Source organism: Acomys minous (assembly GCF_964271855.1).
Source record: "Acomys minous genome assembly, chromosome: 19".
NCBI lineage: Eukaryota > Metazoa > Chordata > Mammalia > Rodentia > Muridae > Acomys > Acomys minous.
The window spans coordinates 17,473,153-17,481,293 of NC_140499.1; the positions used below are offsets into that span (position 1 = coordinate 17,473,153).

Here is an 8,141-nt window from a genome sequence, read left to right on the forward strand (position 1 = left end):
TGTATGTATATCTGTGTGTACATGTGATATAATTGTGTGTGTGTATTTAAATCTTCACTCCCTGCTCCAAGTATTAGCTAATTTTAACTGTTAACTTTATGTTTTAACTAGACCATTTAATCCATCATTAAATCTTGCTTGGAAATTTCTGGGCCAATCTATGTCTCTAGACAAATATTTTTTTGGCTAGAAAAATCCACTGTTTTTGTTCTGACCTTAATAAACTTGGGTTTCTCTTTCCTGCATGCTTGAGAACTCATATTCCCTGAAGTGAGGGGAGGAAAGTGTGTTCTACCAGAGGGACAGCGTGAACATACATGCTTAGATTAAAGGCTTAGAGTCTGCAGATGTGCGGTGTGGGTCTTGTTTGCATGGTTTGAGTATGTCCTGTGTTAATGACATGCATATTGAACGCTTGGTCCAAAAGTCCCACAGAGTACTGGGCAATCACATTACGGGCTTTATTGAACAGGCGCATGAAAGGGAGCTTCGAAGGATAGCTAAACACACATTTCAGAGGCTCAGGGCTGTGGAGACCCAGCTCTAGCAGCACTTCCCACGTTCAAGGCCATTTTCAAGCCAATTGGCCAGGTGCTCCGGCTCTCCTGGAGGAAGTCCATCTGTGTGCATGTGAGTGCCGATGAAGGATGTGAACAAATGTGCTTGTATCCAGACTCCAACAATGTACCGGGGAAGTCACTGCATCTGTTTCTTTTCCCATAGCAAATCTAATTTGGAAAAAATTTTCTGAATCATTTTGTTTCTCATAGTTACATTTTATGGTGAGACCGAATGTTGGAGGAGACTTTTCCTCCTTAATCATGTCACACAGGCGGAGAAATATCGTGTAAGCGTGAAGTTTATCGGGTCCCCGGCTACTCAGCAGACAGCCAGATGAGCTCCAATCGCTACTAAAACACTCTTAATGCCAAGCAGAATACATCAGTTCCTAAGCCCCGTGTCATTTCTGAGAACAGAAGTGAAGAACAGAGAACAGCACGGAGGGAACGAGGGGACGGGCTGGTTTTGGAAACTTATTTCAAGTTGAAAGTTTTTGCAACTGAACATAAAGGGGTTCACACATGAAGATCGAAAGAAAACCCCCGTGAGTGGGGTAAATATTTTAGGCTCCAAGTTACAGCCCCCTTTCAGCTGTGGTTACTGTTAACATTTTATACTTCCATCTGTGCCTCTCGCTCACTAGTGTGGCTTTTCTAATCCACTCCCTGACTGCCGCTACGAGCCTCATCTCTATATCAACTCTGGATGATTTATTTCATTGTGTTCACTTACCGTGTGTATGTTTGCTCACTTGTGCACAGGTGTGTGTGTGTATGTGTGTGTGTGTAGAGGCCAGAGAACAACCTCATTTGTTCCTCAGTCAGTCTCCATCTTGGTTTGATTATTTTTAAATTTTTGTTTTACTTTGTTGTTGTTTCTGTTGTTATTGTTGTTGTTGTTGCTGTTGTTGTTGTTGTTGAGACAGGGTCTCTCATCTATACCTGGGGCTAGTCAGGTATACTATAGGCCAGGGAGCCCAGGGATGCTTCTGCCTCCCCGGTGCTGAGATTACAAGTGTACACTGGCACGCCCAGCTTTCTGCATAGGGTCTGAGAACTGAGTTCAGGTCCACATGCGTGCACAGAAAGCACTTTATTGACTGAGTTGTGTCCCCAGCTCAGCATCGCATTATGTCCTGTGTCTTCCCACCATCCAAGATGCCCGGCTGTTACTGTCACCCTTGTCTTTTACTCGCTCACCCCATCTACTCCATCCTGACATTAAACTGGGACCCCACATCTTAGCCTCTCACTCCTGATGCCGCTTCCAACGCTCCCGTGGAGACGAGGCGGTTTCTCTTACTCTCAGTGTCATTTCTTGGCATGCTTCTTCCACGCAGCTCAGGCACATGTGGGATGTTATCAGCACATGTTCATCCTCCCGGGAGCAAATGACTGACTCCAAACTGAACTCCAAGCAGGAACACGCTCCGAGTGGAAGTTTTTCAAAATGTTAGAATTTGGCGCCCCTCCTGACAAATGGTGAACAACTCATAAAAATGGGAAGTTTCCCTGATTAAAGCCAGGTCAGTTAATGTTGAGAGCTGAGAGTTTGTGGGAAGCAACTGTTTTGGGCTGGACAGGAGCACATAGCCCTCCTAGACTTGAAACCGAATGCAGCTGACACTGGACAGCCCTCTGCAACCTGTTGGGGGTCACACTCTGGGCTGTTGACTCATTGGGGAGCATTGCTGTGCATGGCAGAGACAGTGAGCAGGGACTTACGAGGGCAGGGATGTGGCAGGGCTTGGGGTGTAACGGTTGAATAACTCCCAAGACCAGTCTCTGCTACTTTCCAGGGATACAGAGGGCTATGCAGTGTCTTTCTCACAAATTCTTTTTGTATGCAAATTATCCACCATTTATGCCCCAGCAATGACCACAGCTCTGAAATGGCAGTCTTTGGGGCTCCTGCCAACAAGGATGTTGGAACATGGCTTTCACATACCCTTGGCCCTTCTGGAAAAGCCAGGCATTACCCATGGATGGTCTTAAGCACCACCTCTTCTCACACTTAATTATCTACCACTGAGAACACTGTGGTGCTAAACATGGGTATAACAGAATAATAGTTTTTGTTTTATTCTAGCAATAAAACCAAATAATGTGGCAGCTGCTTCACGACCCCCATGCCCAGAATCAGCTAATGAGGCCCCAGTCCCCACCAGCTTCTGAGTCCATGGCCTGTCTGGGAAGAAAATGAGTGAAAAAAAAAACCCATTTCAAAATACTATAATTCAAAGTAAAAATGTAGTGCTCATATAGAAACTTGAGATGACATTCATTTTTAGACGATCTCCCCTTCGGAAGGGTCTTGGCACCTATTGGACATCCTTCATGTCTTAGGTTGCTCAGTTCTTCCCACTGCAGAACTGTTTCTATCTGTAGGTACCAATCATTAAAGGTGTAAGTGACATGGACCCAATAATGGCTAATGAGATTAAGGAACTGACTAGGGCAGAAAATGTATAAATGCTGGGTGTATATGCATACCCACAAATGTATAGATAAGAATATGTGTATGTGCTTGTAGGTGTACAGATAGAAAGTGTCAATAAAGCAAGAGGTATGAAGTGCAGAATGAACCCACCAACTGCATGTGGCTCTTGAAATTAATGTGATTTATTTTATCAGAGTGGAATTATTCAATTTTAGGATTTCAGATTGAAGTATAACATTAATGTGAGGCATTTCCTATTGAACACAGTATTATTATATTGTTAAAACTAAAGGTCTCCCAGTCCACCAATAGCCTAAAATATTGCTTATTTTCTGTGCCATGCATCACCTGAAAATTGTTGATATTGTTATAGACAAACATATTATCAATGTACGTGGCATCCATAATAAGTACCAGATGAAACTGGGTTTCCTAGATAGCACCACAACATTGCACCGAGGGGTTCTGTTTATTTCCAAAGGCTCACATGGACTCTTAGCAGACTCAGGGTGAGAATCAGCTGGGGATCCTCTCACAGATTTATGTAGATTGGGTCTAGGAGGAAATGACAAGGTGTAAAGAATTTCAGCAGCTGATTTTTCATGGTGACACACACTCTGACTGAACTTCATGATCTGGGTCTGTCCCGTGCTGGTTCTGTGGCACCGGGTAGCCATTGAGCATACACAGCCAGCCTAGCTCAGGGCACACCAATTAGTTTTCAAATGCTAAGTGTTCAGATTTGGAGTCATAACACTGTATGGACTGATCAGGAAATGTTGATGTATTTGTGCATGTGCGTGTGTGTGTGTATGTGTGTGCACATGCACACACATGTGAATGTACATAAAACAACAACTGAAGAAAAGAGGCCAAGAACCTGAGCGAGAACATAAGGCAGTACATGAGAGAGGCTGGAGGGAGGAAAAGGAAGGGAGGAAATGATACGACTATGTTTTAATTAAATAAATTAAAATGCAGGACTCCCCAAAAAGTAAAAAGGGGGAAAAGGAAAAAGGAGAAGAATAAAAAAGAGGAGGAACAGGGAGAAGCAGGAGAGAAAGCTATGTGACATATACATATTAGTAATGGAGGAAAAGGACAAGGGTACAGCTACTGTCATGTTTTTACGTGACATGTGATTTTTATTTTGTTGTATTTGATGAGGAGAAAGGAGAACAGAAATTAGTGAGCAAATGAATGGATGGATGGATGAATGAATGAATGAATGACTGCATTGCAGAAGTAGTAAGGCATCATTTCCCACTGTGTCAACCAGTGACAGTCGCAGTTCACACCACACCACACTGCCATGTCACAAACGTGGCCAATACTAAAACCTTACATTCCATATCTATTCAGATAAACTTCACGCAGAAGAAAACAGAAGCAAAGATGAGATCGGGATGTCCCATTTTCAGATGCAACACCTTGATCGAGAGCAGGAGCACCCTTCTTCCTGAAGTCGTAAGTGTCAAGCAGCGCCCCGTCCTTATGTGTTTCTGTTTGTAGATGGGCGAATGTGACCAGTGTGGATTCTGTTCTTGTTATTTCAGAAGCATATGTCCCTCAGATAGAAGCTCTTCAAAGAAAGGCAGGATGGAAACTGATATTTGTCATGGTTCTAGAAGTTGAGCCTCGATGCCCTCGTACCCTAAACCGGGAAAAGAACGCTTGAACGACCACTAACACTCAAATGTCCATACGTAAGAACCTTCTAAGCCCAAACAATGTTTCCCATTTCCACTACGTTAGCTGAATTTATGTTGTTCTACTTTTCCCAGCTGTTTGCTCTCCGTGTTGAACTATTTCTATGAATTTGGAATCATTTTATGGTGGGGAATGCTCTGCTTGCAGCTGAGTTTAGGTAATTAAATGGAAATTATAAAGGAAAATTGCGTTAGTTTAAACTGATATGACTCTTGATCAATAATGTCTAATATTATTTCATATCAAGAATAGAGTGGGATGTCTTAATATTTTTACACCAGTTAAGAGAGAATTTTGCACAGTAATTTTGCTTCTACTGTATCTAACTTACATTAAGCACAGAATCTGTCAAAATGAAAATCTTTTCGTCATTGGAATAATGCAGTCACATAAGAAAACATTATTGATAAGTGTAAATGTAATATCTGAGTGGACAAGGTAAGGTTTAATTTTTAAAAATTTAGACATTAAATTGTCCCTGAACAAGTATAGGTGTTAATGAAACAAGCCCATCACAAAGGTAAGTGGCAAGTTTATTTGAAATTATTTTTTTAGTTGAATCTTCACACCAAAGATAAATAAATAAATAGTCTAGGACTTATTAAAAGTTTCAATAGGATGTACCACAAACACTATGAGGATATTTGCTGTCATCTTCAGGGTAATCATTAAGTAATGAAAATTAAATAAGTAAAAGTTGAGAGGATAAAAGTGATTACCATAAGAAACCCCTAATGTTAATTCCTCTGGAAAACTATGAGAGATGGGACTACGTGGGTTTCCTCTGTCCATAGCACCCCAGTAAGACAAATCTGAAATTAAAAGAAAAAATCAGATTTAGAAACAACAAAGTAAATTTTGTTTGAAAAGAGCGCTATAACAAAAATTAATTCACTTAATTATTTTTGCAATACAAATCAATTTAAATTCAAAAATCCTGATTCCATCTAGCAAAAAAAAAAAAAAAAAAAAGAATAAAACCATCTTACTTTACAAAATCCCTTTAATGTTGGCTGATATGTCCATCTTCAAAGCTCTAAACAGGCACACAGAAAGGAACATGGCTGGTTTTTGTCCTTTTGAGGAACTTCACTTAGCTGTGGGTTCTCACTGTAACCCCAAAGGCTGTCAACAATGTAGAGCACTCCGGGCAGATGAAGACTGATTTCCATGCTTGTCCCAGAGAAGGCAGCTAAGCTTGGGACTCAGTGTCTCTACTTTATCTCCGCTCTCCTTTGCTTTCCACACGATCTTTGCTTGCTGGGTTAAGAGCCCTAGAATCTAGGCTTGATGGTCAGGACTGTGGTTATTGCGGATGTTTGTGTTTGTCGTCAAGGTTACAGGCCGCTGCTTCAGCACGCGGTCACACCCGCTCAGCAAAGGGCCTTCACAACAGAACCCCCATGGGCCTTTGCGACAAAATCTGAGCTCCGAGTTTCCAGTTGTGTTTGGATCAGGAACTTGGCTAAGAGCTCTCCCCGCCCTGGGGTAACTCGAAGCCACTCGCCAATAGTTGACACTGTTTTTTTCAAACATGACACACAGTTTATGGGTTGGAACATAAAACACGGTAATAAAACTGGAGAATTCGTTTAAAAGCTCTTTCTCTTGCCCTTCTGTTATTGCAAAGTATTTCCATTAATGCCATGGCTTTTTCTTAATTTCTTCCATCCCTATCTTTGATTAAATAAAAAAAAGCAAAGATACTGTGGGTCCTGAAAACACAAGGTCAAAGACAAAACCGGTCTCTGGGAAATCTGATTTTGTTCCCTGTTTTTCCAAGTTCTCTCTCAGGTCCCTTGACTGTCTCCCAGGAGCCACTGGTTTTAGGATAGGCAGCCATGCCGAGTGCCTGCTTCTCAAGCTGGCACCAGGAAGCTCTTTCTAAACTGGTGTGACTGTCACCATCTGTCCCAAGACTACTACTCTAATTCTAGACATGGCTTTGATATGACTGCTTGCTAGCCTTGCTATAAAAACTTGCTTAGACTGTTATGTGTTAAAATGCAATGTAAGACCTGCTCTAAAGATGAAAATAGAACCAGCCAAATTCAGCACATGAAATTATACCCACAAGATGTGAGGTTTGGGGCTACAGAGATGTCTCGGTGGTTGAGCGCAGTTGCTGCTTTTGCAGAGGTGCCAAGTTTGGTTCCTAGCACACGTGTTGGGGTGCCTCACAACTGCCTAGGGGTTCGTATGCCCCACTCTGTCTCCTGTGGGTACTGTGTGTGTGTGCATGCTCAGACACACACACACACACACACACACACACACACACACACACACACACACAGAGTAAACCTTAATACTTAATAATGACAATAATAAAATAGACGTGAGATTTAATGAGCAAAGACAAAGAGGATCCAAGGTGGCTTGCAACAGTGTGCAGACCTCTCCAGTGCTGTGTGCTGTCATTTCAGAGCCATGATGAAAATTAAGTTGTGTGCACACTGCTGCTACATAAGCTGGCATTCTCAGAAAGAAAAATGTTTAAAATTCAAGTTGTTTGCAAAGAAGAAAAAAAAATAAGACAGGACACGTGCAAACAAGCAAACAAATCCAGCCTAGGAGGAGAATTCTATTTGCCCACCTAAACTCAGAATGGCAGCCATGCTTGCCCGGATGGCTGAGGTGGGAGGAGTTGGATGATGTGACCTCTTACAGGCGTGTTTAATCTCACCAGACTTACTATAATGCGTTCTGGGAGACGCCAGCATCCGTGTGCCACAGGCAGCCATGGGTGGGTCATTGTGCTCACTAGTAGAGTCCCACACAGATTTGTCCGTGTCTGGAGGATCTGCCAGAGGAAGATGTCACAGGCTTAACTTTAATAGTGACCAGAAGGAGAAAGGGCCGGTGTCACTGTCTAAGCTGTGACCAGGTGTGAGGGTGCCTCCACTACCCCTGTGCTTGCTCATTGGTTCTACCAGCACTGGTTAAAGTGGACAAGGATTGTTAGCTTAAACTTCAGTATCTTAGACAGCATTCACACCTCTCAGGTCCTGTGTCTCATACAGGACTCCGTCTCTTTGCAAAACAGACTGTTAACCACAGCTAATCAAACTAAAATCCCTTTTCTTAATCTCCCATCTTCCACAAGTCATCTATCAACTTGATTTTCTTTTTTTAACTATTTAACTAACTAACTAATTAAAAAATTTTATGTCCTAATCATAGCCCCTCCCTCATCTCTTCACAGTCCCATCCTCCCTCCCTCTTCCCCTATCCCTCCTCTCCTATTCCTCAGAACAAGGGAGTCCCCCACCCACCCCAGTTCACCAAGCTACATCAGGACTGAGCATGCCCTCTTCCCCTGTGCCCTGGCAAGGCAGCCCCAGCAGGAGGAATGTGCATCAAAAAGCAGGCAACCGAGACCACGTCAAAGACAGCCCCTGCTCCCCTTCCTAGGGGACCCATATGAAGCC

The 8,141-nt window shown here is 42.7% G+C and overlaps 1 long non-coding RNA gene across 1 annotated transcript; it reads right to left on the bottom strand.

Moving 5' to 3' along the window:
- Positions 1-3,155: 3,155 nt before the first annotated feature.
- LOC311590619 lies at positions 3,156-6,117 on the bottom strand. Its single transcript, XR_014776929.1, has 3 exons — positions 5,700-6,117; positions 5,430-5,522; positions 3,156-4,654 (listed from the first exon to the last, which is right to left on the bottom strand). It is a non-coding gene; the product is annotated as an uncharacterized lncRNA (long non-coding RNA).
- Positions 6,118-8,141: the final 2,024 nt, after the last annotated feature.